The sequence below is a fragment of the Macaca thibetana genome, chromosome 3, assembly GCF_024542745.1.
Source record: "Macaca thibetana thibetana isolate TM-01 chromosome 3, ASM2454274v1, whole genome shotgun sequence".
NCBI classification, from domain to species: domain Eukaryota; kingdom Metazoa; phylum Chordata; class Mammalia; order Primates; family Cercopithecidae; genus Macaca; species Macaca thibetana.
In genome coordinates this window covers 162,767,360-162,780,945 of record NC_065580.1, presented here as the reverse complement: position 1 = coordinate 162,780,945, position 13,586 = coordinate 162,767,360, and the positions used below count along the sequence as shown (strand labels likewise).

Here is a 13,586-nt window from a genome sequence, read left to right as displayed (position 1 = left end):
CTTCACACTATGAACTAGTTGCTGTGAGTCCCAAAGAAGAAAAGAGCATTTTTTTTTTTTCCTTTAAAAAGTGAGCTTCAAACTCAATAGTTGTGCCTGAAGCCAGAAGCTTCCACCGGCATCTCTCTAACCAGCATCTTTCTAATGGGATAATGGGTAGTTTTTGTACTTTGAAAAGCACTGCTTTTTATCTCTGCCGGTTGAGTAAGCTTTTGCAAGCAGGGTTGAACAAGAAACACCATTTCAGATGGCAATGGTTTTATTTACATTATACCCACATAGGAACCTGTTTTCATAGAGGGGCTCAAACGTGCTGGACAATGGACTCTGAATTGAGGAGTGTGGAGATCATTGAAACATTTGCTCTGGGGGAAGAAATCAAGCAAAGAGACCTATTCATTCACATTGACCTTGGAGATAGATATCAAGTAATGGGGCAATTCAGGGCTAATTATTTCCCATGGGGCAAGCAGGGCTCCCGTGGGGTGTTCTGTGGCTATGGGTCTCTCCATTGCAGTCTCAGGACCAGAAGTGTCAGATGCCATTCTCCAGTGGGCTGGTGCCTTTGATGGGTTCTGACTGCCTGGTCACATTCCATTCCATGAGTTGTCCTCAGCAGGCAGCCAGCCCCGGTGTCATTGGCCATGCCACAGAATAACATAGACCTGACTGTTTAAAATGGGTGGCTTTCTACTTGGGTCCCCTCTGGGATATTCTCAGCGTGCAAAAGGGGTTTGTTTGCACATTCAGTATACTTAGGCAGGCTTTAGAAATATTGACTTAAGTGGAAATTGCTTCCAAAAATACAGATACTGGCTGGGCATGGTGGCTTATGCCTGTAATCCCAGCACTTTGGGAGGCCGAGGTGGGAGGATCACCTGAGGTCAGGAGTTCGAGACCAGCCTGGCCAACATGGTGAAACCCTGTCTCCACAAAAACACCAAAATTAGCCAGGCATGATGGCAGGTGCCTGTAATCCCAGCTACTCAGGAGGCTGAGGTGGGAGAATTGCTTGAACCCAGGAGGTGGAGGTTGCAGTGAGCCAAGATTGTGCCATTGCACTCCAGCCTGGGCGACAGAGTGAGAGTTAGTCTCAAAAAAATAAAATAAAATACAGATACCTCACTCCACCATCAGATCAAAGAAGCAGAGTCACCTGGGGATGTGACCTGGGCATTGGCACTTAAAAAATCTTCCCAGGTAGGTGCAGCTGGATTGAAAACGACTGAACTCAGGGAATGAAAGCTATTTCTTAGCTATGTTTGCAGGGATTTCTTGGTCTCTGTCTCTCACTGTGGGTGGTGATGTGACATTTGTAGGTGTGGACAAAAGGCCACGGGAGAGTGTTCATGCCCCTGGGAGGGGTTTCGTGGTTGGTGGCCCTGTTGTTAGGGAAACGGGCAGTGCAGGGGCTAAGCCCACCTGGCAGGTGGACACAAACACACACACACTCTCAAACCCTCTTCCCAGTTGAAAAGCTCTCACATGAGTCCCGTGGTTGGGCACGCAGGGTATCCAGGAGCCACAGAAGCTGCTGTCCCCATGACCTCAACTTCGAATCTGCGCTGTAATTCTTTCTCACCTGTATCTTGGTTTCTCATTGATTAAGAAGACGCTTAGTTTACGCCAGTGATGTTAAAGACTCATGACTCTTGGGGACTTTCTCAGCCCTGTAAATGCCACATCCCTCTTCTACCAAATAAATGTTATTATTTTTATTTTTTTGTAGCCCATGGCCCAGTCTAATTATGACAAAAAGGTTTACAAAGAGACACACTTTAAAGATAAGGACATGGATGGGCTCAAGACGGTAAAGGATGTGATATATTCTGCAAACCCTAAGCATGGAAGCATAGAAGACTGGAATGGCTACCTTAAGATCAGATAAATCGGACTTCCAGGTATACAGTGTGAACTGAAACAATCCCTGCAGACATCCCCTCCCTGTCTCTCACCCTTACACCGCCTTGGTACTAGGTCCTTTAGACCCTGTGGATGGGCTGTGTCTATGTGATATGGCCTGCGTCTAGTGATATGGTTTGGCTGTGTCTCCACCCAAATATCTTGAATTGCAGCTCCCATAATTCCCACTTATTGTGGGAGGGACCTGGTGGGAGATAACTGAATCATGGGGACAGGTTCCCCCACACTGTTCTTGTAGTAGTGAATAAGTCTCACGAGATCTGATGGTTTGATAAGGAGTTTTTCCTTTTGCTTGGCTCTCATTCTTTCTTGTCTGCCGCCATGTAAGATGTGCCTTTCATTTTCTGCCATGATTGTGAGGCCTCCCCAGCCACGTAGAACTGTGAGTCCATTAAAGCTCTTTTTCTTTATAAATTACCCCGTCTTGGGTGTGTCTGTGTCAGCAGTGTGAAAATGGACTAATACAGACAGGCATCCTGGTCAGGGCAGGTTGCCTGGGTTGGGTGCCTGGGTTCCCACTCTGGGTGTTCCCCAGACTCTCTGAGTCCCCACAGCTGCTCCTTAGATTGCCTGGCTCTGGATTCTTCCTCCCTTCCTTCCCCTTCTCCTCTCATCTCCCAGGCCTTTGGCATAATCTTGTCCAGGAATTTAGTTTTTACCAAAGCCAGGAAGAATCTTTTCAGCCAGCTCAAATCCCTAAGGTCAGAAAGTGTGAAGCTGGGTCATGAGCCAGGATTTGATGTGGGTGAGAATAAAAAGAACTGAACCCAGATTAGTATTTTAACAGAGGGTCCTGCAAGGCCTTGACAGCATGACACTTTCCCCAGGTGCCCACCATCAGGGATCATTGTTTCTGCCTCCTGGGCTCCTCCAGGCTCTCACCTCTGTTTGGATCTTCGCTTTGGAGGTATTTGGCTTTCTTCGCCTCTCCCCAAACTTTAACCTGTTTAAGGCAGCTGTCACTTTTTGCAGGGCCTCCAAGCTCACTCAGAAATCTTGTGTTGAATGGTGCAGAGCTAAGTTGTTCACTCTGCAGTATCATAAGAGAAGAGATTTGGTTTGCCCTGAATCCACTCTGACAGTGTTTGTTGGTTTGGCCCTCAGGTGTGCAAGCTGGTTATCTTCAGGGAAGAGAGCAGTTCTCACTCAACAATCAGACATAACTCTGCTTATAACAAAATTGCACCTGGGGAGCGTCTAGGAACTCCCCGCCCAAAGTGTGGTCTGCGAGCCAGCAGCACCTGTGTCATCTGGGAACTTGTAAGAAATGGGATTCTTAGCAGACCCCAGACCCCAGACCCCGCTGCATCAGAACCTGCATTTTAATGAGATCCCAGGTGATTTGCATACCTGTGAAAATTTAAGAAGCACTACTCCAGGGCATACACATCCCACTGATAGGAATTGAATCAGGACTATTACATGTTTTGGAAATTTTTTAAACAATTAAGAAAAAAGTGATAAACATTTTCCTTATTAAATTAGCAAAGATCCAAAATAAAAAGATTATCCCAATATCTTTGTTAATAGATAGTTTTTTTGTTAGACACTGCTGGTGGGACTATAAGTGTATAAGTACAATGTTTCTTAGTATAATGTTTCTAAGGGGCAAATTGTTAGAGAAATCTGAGAACAAATGCACAGCCTTTTTTTTTAAGTTGACAGATAAAATGGTATGTAGTTTTCATGTACAACATGATGCTTTGAAGTATTTGTACATTGCGGAATGGTTAAATTTAGCCAATTGCCTCACAGAGGTTTTGTGTGTGTGTGTGTGAAAACACTTAATATCCACTTTCTTTGCATTTTTCAAGAATACAATATATTGTCATGAACTGTAATCACCATGCTGCAGGACAGAGCTCTTAAACTTCTTCCTCGTATGTAATTGCAATTACATATCCTTTGACCAACAACTCTTTAAAGGAACAATTTCCTTTCTGTGACTTGATCTTAAGGAAAAAATTAGCTTGTGATGTAGCTCCAAGGATATGGGGAAAAGGATTTTCATGACAAAGGTTTGTTTTTCTAATCTTTTCTTCTTCCTTACTAACAGAACCCCAGTTTTGTGGTGGGATGGGGGCAATGCAATCCACATGTTCTGGATGCTTTGCAGGTAAGGGTGGCTAATGAGATGTAAACAGAAGTCACTGGGAGATACCAGGCAGGAAAATGCTTTATCAGGGGAATCCAGTCAGTTACCAGCATCCTCTGACCTATACTTCTGCACGCCTCTCCCGCTTTGTCCTGCTCTGGAGTCCCGATGGCCTGTTGGAGATGACCATTACCCAACAACCAATGTCAGTGCAGCCTCCTTCCAGACTTTTAATTATATATATATATAAATCTAATTTGTCCAAGTCAGTCTTTCAGTAGTTTGACACTTGCAGGTGAACACAATTCCTCACTTGCACACAACGTATATGTCCAAAAATAGGGGCTTGATGAATAAATTATCATTTATCCACACAATGAAATGCTATACAGCATTAAAAATCATGCAGAACTGTGGTTTCAAATTATTTCTAGTAGAGGACACCTCCCCTTTTTCATAATCAGTCTTTCTAGAATTCCGGTATATAGAACTGTTTAAAAGTAGAGCTCTTCCACTTTGGGAGGCTGAGGCGAGCGGATCACTTGAGGTTGGGAGTTCCAGACCAGCCTGGCCAACATGGTGAAACCCGGTCTCTACTAAAAATGCAAAAATGAGCTGGGCATGGTGGCGCACACCTGTGGTCCCAGCTGCTCTGGAGGCTGAGGCATAAGAGTAGCTTAAACAACCTGACAGGCGGTGGTTGCAGAGAGCAGGGAACATAGCACTGCACTACAGCCTGGTGACAGAGCAAGACTCTGTCTCCAAAAAAAAAAAAAAAAAAAAAAAAAAAGATAATAAAGTAATAAAGTCATTAAGGTCCCTGAAAATGGCTATAACAACAACAAAAAAATGTGACTTACAAAAAGAAACCTACAGACTTGTCAACCAAATGTAACGTGTGAACTCTGGATCCTACTCTGAATATTGACCAAATATCTGATGATTTGAAGAATTCTTTGGGAATTTTATTTTATTTTCTAAATTGTTTGTTATTGCGGCTTGTTTCTCCAATAATTTTTTTTTGTGACTTAAATAAAAAGTAAAAAAAGTAATGCTCTTTAGGTGGACTTGGGAGTAGGGGCTCATCATCTCTTCCTTCCATTTGCAAAATGTACTCTCCCCTCTGTAGGGGCCCGAAAACACCTTCACAGGTCTCCAGAATTTGGTAAAACCATAGAACACAGTTTGAAATCCATTATTATATCACTATCTCTTAATCTACAGGGGGAAAAAAGCTCATGAGATCTTCTTAAGCAAACAGCTTCCTAATTGAATTATGGTATGATCTGATTTTATATTTAAGAATATATATATAGAAATATTAATTTTCGCAAGCTTCAACACTCTTTGGAAAAAATGAAGTCACACTCATTGTCACTACTCAAATTCCCCTGGCTGGTGGATTTCATTTGTGGAACAAGAGCACCTTCTTCCTCTATCTCCCTAGTTATTTCTGAAGGGCCTTAGGGGTGTTTCTCATGTGTCAGGAGCATGAACCCTCAAATTCTCTCCCTGGCTTCATGGTATCTATGGCCTACTAAGGTGTCTAAGGACAATCCAGTCCCTGCTGGTGCCCTGGAAGGAGACACCATCTGGCCAGCATTCCCACCTGTCCCGCACATGCCTTGGTCCTGCGAGGGGTCCGGCTGTGCCACTTTCTGCAAAGAATCAGGAGCATAAACAACCTTCCATGGGGTGAGCTGTGGCTCAGGGGCAGCCTGGGTACCAGAGGCCATGCCAGCAGTCGTGCTTTCTTCCCTGTTGCTAGTCTCATCTGGTCCATGCATCCATGCACCGAGCTTCAACCTCCCAGACTTTCTCCACCTTCACCTTCAGATGAGCTGGGGTGGGAGGTGGGGATCCCCTCCTCGATCCTCTGTGTGTATGTGTGTGTGTGTGTATGTATGTAAATTGGAACTTAGAAATTTAATAGTAGTTTCTGAATGGCAAGACTGGGATGCTTAAATTTTTCCTTATTTTTTCTTCTGCATAATTGTAATTTCGAAAATTTCTACAATAAACATGTATCACTTGTATTTTAAGAAAATAGAGGCTGAGGTGGGATAATTGCTTGAAGCCAGGAGTTCAGCAAGACCAGCCTAAGCAACACAGTGAGACCCCCCGACTCCTCTAAATTTTTAAAAATTAGCCAGGCATGGTAGTATGTGTCTGTAGTTCCAGCTACTCAAGAGGCTGAGGTGGGAGGATGACTTGAGCTCAGGCGTGGGCTTGGTGACTGCTATGACTCTGCCACTGCACTCCAGCCCAGGTAACAGAAAAAACGAAGTCACCCCATCTCTGGAAAAAAAAAAAATTAGGATGCACCTGAAGTCAGTTCTGACTCTGATCTCTGAATCTTAATCCATTTAACTGCGAGTTTCCTGCCATCAACTTAAAGTATTTTCCCTGTCTCAATGTTGGAGGGGTGGGGGTGGGAGTGGGCAGAGGACTGTGTGTGTGTGTGTGTGTTTGTTGAGAGGGGGAGAAAATACTATAGACATTAAAAAATCATGTAGAACTATGGCTTCAAATTATTTCTAGTAGAGGATACCTTTCCTTTCTTGTATTGTCCTTCATAGAATACCAGTATTTACCTACTGTGAACAGCTAATAAAATGTGTGTATGGAAGACTGAAGACAGTCAGAAGATACATTTCAGCAAGGCCCAAGGCACCCTTCCTCTGGGACTGTCCGGAATGCTAGTTCACTGGGCTCCTTGCTCTGAGGCTGGTGGGAACTGGATTTCAGGACACAGGCTGACCACACAGGGAGCTGCATTGCAGCCCTTCCAACTGGGGCTCCGCTCAGTTCCCACGCTGTAGCAGTAGTGCGTTGGGAGGCTCCAGGAACGGGGAGGGTAGGAGGATGATGAGGACGGTGGTTGATATTACAAAGGACGAGTACGGTTTTCACCGCAGAAAACCACACAATGTCCTAATTCCTATTCACTTCTGCAGCTTGCAGGCCTCTCTTTAGCTGCTAAAGGCTGTCGGTCTTTGCTGATTTGCAGAACGCTTCATGCTCATGATGAGGCTTTCAGTTCAGGTGGGAGCTGGCTGAGCAGGTCAGCGCTGCCTGCATGGAGGGTCCCTGTTTGGAGTCTACAGCATTCGTGGTGTTCCTCGGAAGGAGCTGCTGGCCTGGTGAATTCTGCTTTGAGAGCTGGACTTCCCAAGTGCTCCCATGACAGGGGACGACATTTCAGAGCTCCCTTTTCCCTGTTACAACAAAAGAAGGTCCTTCCTGTGTCTGGTGAGACCCCTGAAATACGAGTCATCCCCACTCCTGACCTGCTCCCAATACCTACCAGCTACTCCTTGCTTTAGTTTCAGAATATCCCTTTTGAGCTTCTCTCTTCCTTCTTGTCGCAGTCCTATGACCCAGAGTTTCCCCTGCCCACATCCTGCCTACAGTGCTTCATGTTGCTTTAAATGACTTCACAGCCCCTTGCTCCTTTAAGTGATCTAAGCTGAGCTGGGTTAGCAGGCCACTTTCTGTGTAGCAAGGGGATGTCTAAAGGCTGCAGCCCAGCTGGGTTAGCTGCTCTAAGGGGTTCCGGTCTTCCCCGCCCCACCAGGTCCCCCAAAGAATAAAACCACTCAATGCTTCTTTTCATCCATCACCTTTTCCTCAACAACACCAGCTAACGTTTGTTAAGCACTTACCCTGTTTTCTGGCCCATGTGATCATTAGCCTAATCCTGACTGCGGCCCTGTGCGGTAGGTGCTTCAATAAGCTCTGTTTGTTAGATAAGAAAATCGGCCCTGGCCGTGGTGCCCCATGTGGAAGGCGGTGGAGCTGGGGCAGATTCCAGCCCAGGAGCCTGGCTCTTGGCATGAGCAGCCTACCTTAGCACCAGTTCTGTGGTTCTTCCCTCTGAGAAACCTGTATTGAATTGTTTTCCTTTAAGTTGTATTTTGGGTTTAGTTGAAGCGCCCAATCCTCCCATTCAGAGTTTTCAGGGGAGCCAGGTGTGGTGGTGGTTTACAGCTGCAGTCCCAGCTACTCGGGAGGCTGACGTGGGAGGATTGCTTGAGCCTAGTGAGCCATGATTGCAGCACTGCACTGCACTCCACTGCACTCACTGGGTCACAGCAAGGCCCTGTCTTGGGAGGAAAAAAAAAAAAAAAGTTTTAAGTGGTTTTCATGGTGCTTCAAGGCTCTTCTGCCTGCAGGACTGACTGCTGTGCAGGGCTCCGGCCCTGGAGTTTAGATTAACAGCAGGAAGCCTCTTGTTTACATGGATCCACATGGCTGCAGCTTCCTAGCCAAGGGACCTCAGGACAGGACAGTACATGGTTCCGTTCCTGGTTGACGCTCCAGTTGGTGCTGGGTGTACCTCAGGTTGCCTGAGTTTCAGCTGTATGTTTGAAAAAGTGATGCCCTAATGATCCGCTCTAGAAATAAGGTAGAGAGAATCAGCAAATAGGGTTTTTAAGTTGCTCAAACATCTCTCCGTAGATTATCACATTTACTGCTTGGGCAGATTTTTTATTTATTTTATTTATTTAGAGACAGAATGTCGTTCTGTCTCCCAGGTTAGAATGCAGTGGTGTGATCACGGCTCACTGCAACCTCTGCCTCCCGGGTTCAAGTGATTCTCCGGCCTCAGCCTCCCCAGTAGCTGGGATTACAGGCGCCCGCCACCACCCCAGGCTGGGCAGGTATTTTTATTATTAGCCCCATTAAAAAGTTTTTTATTGAGATGCAATTCACATAACATAAAAGTAACAATTTTAAAGCATGCACAATCCAGTGGCACTTAGTACCTTCACGATGTTGTGCGACCACCTCCTCTATCTAGTTCTAAAACGTTTTCATCACCCCCAAGGGAAACCCCATGCCCATTAAGCAGTGACTTCCTATTCTCCCTACCCCCAGCCCCTGGCAACCACTAGCTGTGTTCTGTCTCTGTGGATTTACCTGTTCTGGATATGTCACACAAATGGAATCACAATATTTCATCACATATTGTGTGGGGCCTTTTGTGTCTGTTTTTATCACTTAGCATGTTTTCCAGATTCATCCATGTTGTAGCAAGTGTCAGAATTTCCTTCCTTTTTTATGGCTGGGTAATATTCCATTTTCTTTATTCATTCATTGATGGACACTTGGATTGTTTCCACTTTTGGCTCTTGTGAATAATTCTGCCTTGAACATTTGTACACAAGTATCTGTTTTGGGTACTTGTTTTTAATTCTTTTGGGTATATGACTAGGAGTGGAATTGCTGGCTCATAGGGTAATTCTCCATTTACCTTTTGAGCCTCATTTAAAAAGTGAGGAGTCTGAGGCTCAACATAAATTATAAGTTGTCTAAAGTCACAGGAGAAGTATATGATGGGCCTGGCATGGTGGTTCATGCCTGTAATCCCAGTACTTTGGGAGGCCGAGGCAGGCCGATCACGTGAGGTCAGGAGTTTGAGATCAGCCTGGCCAACATGGTGAAACCCCATCTCTACTAAAAATATAAAAATTAGCCAGGCATGGTGGTGAAGGCTTGTAGTCCCAGCTACTCAGGAGGCTGAGGCATTAGAATCACTTGACCTCAGGAGGTGGAGGTTGCAGTGAGCTGAGATGATGCCACGGCACTCCAGCCTGGGCAACAGAGCAAAACTCCATCTCAAAAAAAAAAAAAAAAAAAATGTATGACCGAACCAGGATGAGGAGCTGGAGTTCGTACTACCTTCATTCAAGGGCCCTGACTGCCAGGAACAGCATTCATTCACTCATCAAACATCTTGTGAGGGCCAGGACTGCCTTTGTGGCAGATTTAACCATAGCTTTCAGAAAGGAGCTTCCTAATGCAGTCACTCCAGGAGCAAATAAAACAAGGGGGCTATTTTAAATCAAAAATCAACACGACTGGCTCACACATAAATTCCATTAAGCCAACACGCTATTTGAACACGCTGCTGAGCCAGGCGTCTTCTGTCTTGCTGCATATTTTAACTGCAAGGTGGCCATTTCAGCCCTCACAATAAGGTCCAATCCCCTTAGTTCTAATTTCCTGCCACCTTCTGCATTTCTTTTGTTCGACCCTGGGGGTGGGGGAGTACTGACTTGGTCCAGAATCACTGTCGCAATTGGGATTTGTGAAAGTCACTGCAGAAAGAGAATTTAAGGGGTTAAATGCCAGGGACAGGAGAGAGTAAGGTCCTGGTTTCAACTCCGGCTTAACTGGGGGATGGGGGAGATTAAGAGGAGGTGGGGGAGGGGGCAGGGTTTAGCTTGATAATCTTATTTTGCTGTCGTTTCTGGGGGGATTTTACAATGAAGAGGTAAATTCTAAGGTCTGCTGTCGACCATTCCCTGCTCCCTGGCGCACTTTCCGTGCAGCGAGGGGACGTCCAAAGGCTGCAGCAGAGCTGGGTTAGAAAACAGGCTCCCACCCGCCCTCCACTCCCCTCCCTGGCCCCGCTGACCTGATTAATCAGAGCCCTGCAAAGCCCACTGAGGAGGGCTCCCTGGCTAATCTCATCTCCGCACCCACGCGGGGACAGACACCTCCGCTCGGCCAATGAGACGCAATTCTGCAAGCTCGGCTGAGCGGTGGAAAATTCCATGCGCTTGGCGCTGCCCTCGGTGGCGGCCCCTGGTGGGATCGCGCGCTCGGAATGCTGCAGCCTGGGGCCGCCAAGCGGCCACCAGCTGGGGAAGAGCAGAGCGAAACCGCCCGGGGTCCAGGCGTTTTGCCACGAGTCGCCGCGCGACAAGTTGGGGTCTCCCTCGTTCTCCCACCTCTCCGCACCAAAAGCTCTTGAAGCAAATCAAAGAAAGCAGGCGATGCCTGTATCATTGCGGAGTAGGGAATGGAGCTGGGGGACAAATGGTGACATTCTCCCTCCCTCCGTGTGTGTGTGTGTGTGTGTGTGTGTGTGTGTGTGTGTGTGTGTGTGACAGAGAGAGAGAGAGAGAGAGAGAGAGAGAGAGAGAGAGAAAGAAAAGAGAGACAGAGAGAGGCCACAGTCCTCCACCCCCACGCTTGCCCACCCAAGTTATAAATCCTGCCTGTAATTGTCCCCCTGCCTCCACCAGGCTTTCAACCCAGAAATTGTGGGGGAAAATGAAGGGAGGCACCTTTCTAGATCAATCCACCTGTGAACTGTGGTGCCCTTTTAGAAGTGGCCGGTGGGTCCTAGAGAGCAAAGGGTGATAAGTTCGCAAAGGTGTACGAAGGAGACCAAGAACAGCAGTCAAAACCAATGGAGCAAAACGGGTGCCATGATTCAGAGACGCACAGAAAATTCCAGGGCCACCGAGGAGGGACACGTTGCGCATTCTGCCAGCGCGGGGGAGGAGGGGATGGAGGCGAGATGGAGGACAGGACTTAGCCAGGCAGGGAAGGGGGAGGCGCCCCGAGCCTGCGTTCCAGTCCCCGGAGCTAGGGCCACAGCTTTTCCGCGAGGTTGGGCTGTGTTAGGAAATCCTATCTTTCTTAACTCTGCGTGAATTATAGCAATACCTCCCTATTATTTCAGAGGATCCAGGCCTGTTTCTGCTCCTTGCAAATGTGAAAGAACCTGGTGAACGCAGTCCAAAAATTTAGAATGCAACCTGGTGCACCGCAATGGCTGCTTCTGCCATCTGCATCCGTCAGGGGTGGGGAACTGGGGGCCCTAAGCTATCCGGTAGGAGGGAAGAGAAAGAAAGGGGGAAATACAGGTTCTTCTTAAAACAAAGTAGGACGCTTCAGCAAGAATCCACGGAATGGAGAAGCCCTAAGGTTAAGTCCAAAGCCCTGAGGTTTAGTAAACAAAGCCCAGCACTTGGGACCTCAAACCTGGATGCCCCGGTTCTGCTAGTGACCAGCTGAAGGTCCTGGCGAAATCTCACTCTTCGGAGTCTTAGTTTTCGCCTCTGTAAAATCAAGGTCATAACCGTTTCTGCCCCATCTAATCAAGTAAGGTCATTGATGAGACCCAAATAAAATAAAACTACATCTATGAAACAGCAAAGAAATATAGGGAAATATTTTTCATCCATGTGCACAAGCAATGTAAAATCTATGTTGTTTTAGTTCGATTAACTTCAAGAAAGAGCCCCAGCTAAATTAATCCATTAACAATACATATATTAATGTATTCAGTAAATATTTATTGAGCACCTACTAAATAGCAGGCACTGTTCTGTGCCTGGAGGTATACACAGCTGAACAAAACACAAAAAGCTCTGCTCTTAGAAAGCTTAGATTGGAGGAGACTGGTGATAAAATAAATAGGAAAAATCTTTTTTTTTTTTTTTTCCTACTTTTAGGCAGTGGTAAGTGATATAGAGAAAAATAAAGCAGGAAAGGGGGATGGGGGAACGTGGGGGGGAGAGTGCTTTAGAATAGGGTGATGAGGAGGCCTCATGGAGAAGGTGCTCTTTGAGCAGAGACCTGACAGGGAGATGAGGGGGTGAGCTCCATGGGATTTCTAGGGAAGAATATTCCAGAAGTGGACAGCCAGCAAGTGCAGTGGGTCCGAGGGGAGATGGTGGCCTTTCCTGTTGGAGGAATGGGAAGGCTGGCACTGTCCCTGGAGGGGTGTGAGTGACAGAGTCAGAGGCTGATGGGGGGGCAGGTCCTGGTAGAGTTTGTAGGGCCTTGAAGGTGACCTAAAGGGCCGACTTTTGCAGTGAATGTTCCTGACAGCTGGGGGGCACAGCTGAAGCTCTGCCTTGGGTCTTACCTGACTGTAAGGCAACTCCAGTTTTAGCTTGAATCCTAGCAGGGAACTCACAAGCATTTATTGGAAGGCTAGCTGTGTGTTCTTGGCTGCGCTAGGAGCTCTGTGAATATCCAGCGATGTAACACGGATCCTTAGCTTTGGGGAGGCCACAGACTTGCTGTGAATAAAATTTATCTGCAAAAGGCATTTAGTGACCAATGCAATACTCTTTGTGTCACTTGCTGCATTGTGTGGAGGGCCTAGAAACATGAGGAAGCCTGGAGTTTTGGGAACCCCAGGGACACCCAGGACTGTGCTGGGATCACGGTAGGTGCTTTAATTGTTTGTGAACAGACTGAGTGATTCTGAGTTGCATACTCAGGGAGCTCTTCGTGGTTAATTAAGTCCTTTTCCTACCCAGGCCCAGGTGGCCAGCAGCCCCTGGCAGCCGCACACATGCTGGTCAGTGTTGCCAACGCACAGCAGGGGCTGCTGCAGATGGTCCTTCAGCCACAGGGTGATAAAAGGCCTCCTGAAGAAGTAAATGACCCTGCTGGTTGCTATATGGAATGTTTCCCCCAGGGAAATTAAAAAATGGAATCCAACGTCCAGGCCTCAGCCTCATGTCTTTAATAGGCTGGTCAAGATCCTGGGGCCAGGGCCTAGGGCAGCTGCTTCCTGCTGGAGAGGCCAGTTTCCTTTCCCAGTCTCTGACCCTTCGCAGTTTTGTAATCCTGCTTGAGACCTCTCAACTCTCACCAGGCGAGGAGGGTGATCTGGGATAGAGAAATGACATGAAGTCAGTTCAGAAAATCCCACAATGCCTTGTCACCCAGAATCCTTTGCAGAGCTGGCTGGCTGGCCCCGCGCTCCTAGAATGCAGCAATGGTGGGCTCCTTTGGGGGCCGTCTAGAAGGG

At 47.0% G+C, this 13,586-nt stretch overlaps 2 protein-coding genes across 28 annotated transcripts in view; one reads left to right on the top strand and one right to left on the bottom strand.

Moving 5' to 3' along the window:
* ATP5PO (ATP synthase peripheral stalk subunit OSCP) overlaps positions 1–13,586 on the bottom strand; it is a 1,173,690-nt gene that overhangs the window by 275,587 nt on the left and 884,517 nt on the right. The window lies entirely within an intron of this gene.
* Positions 1–13,586, top strand: part of MRPS6 (mitochondrial ribosomal protein S6) — a 519,933-nt gene that overhangs the window by 336,484 nt on the left and 169,863 nt on the right. The gene's annotated exons all lie outside the window — the stretch shown is intronic.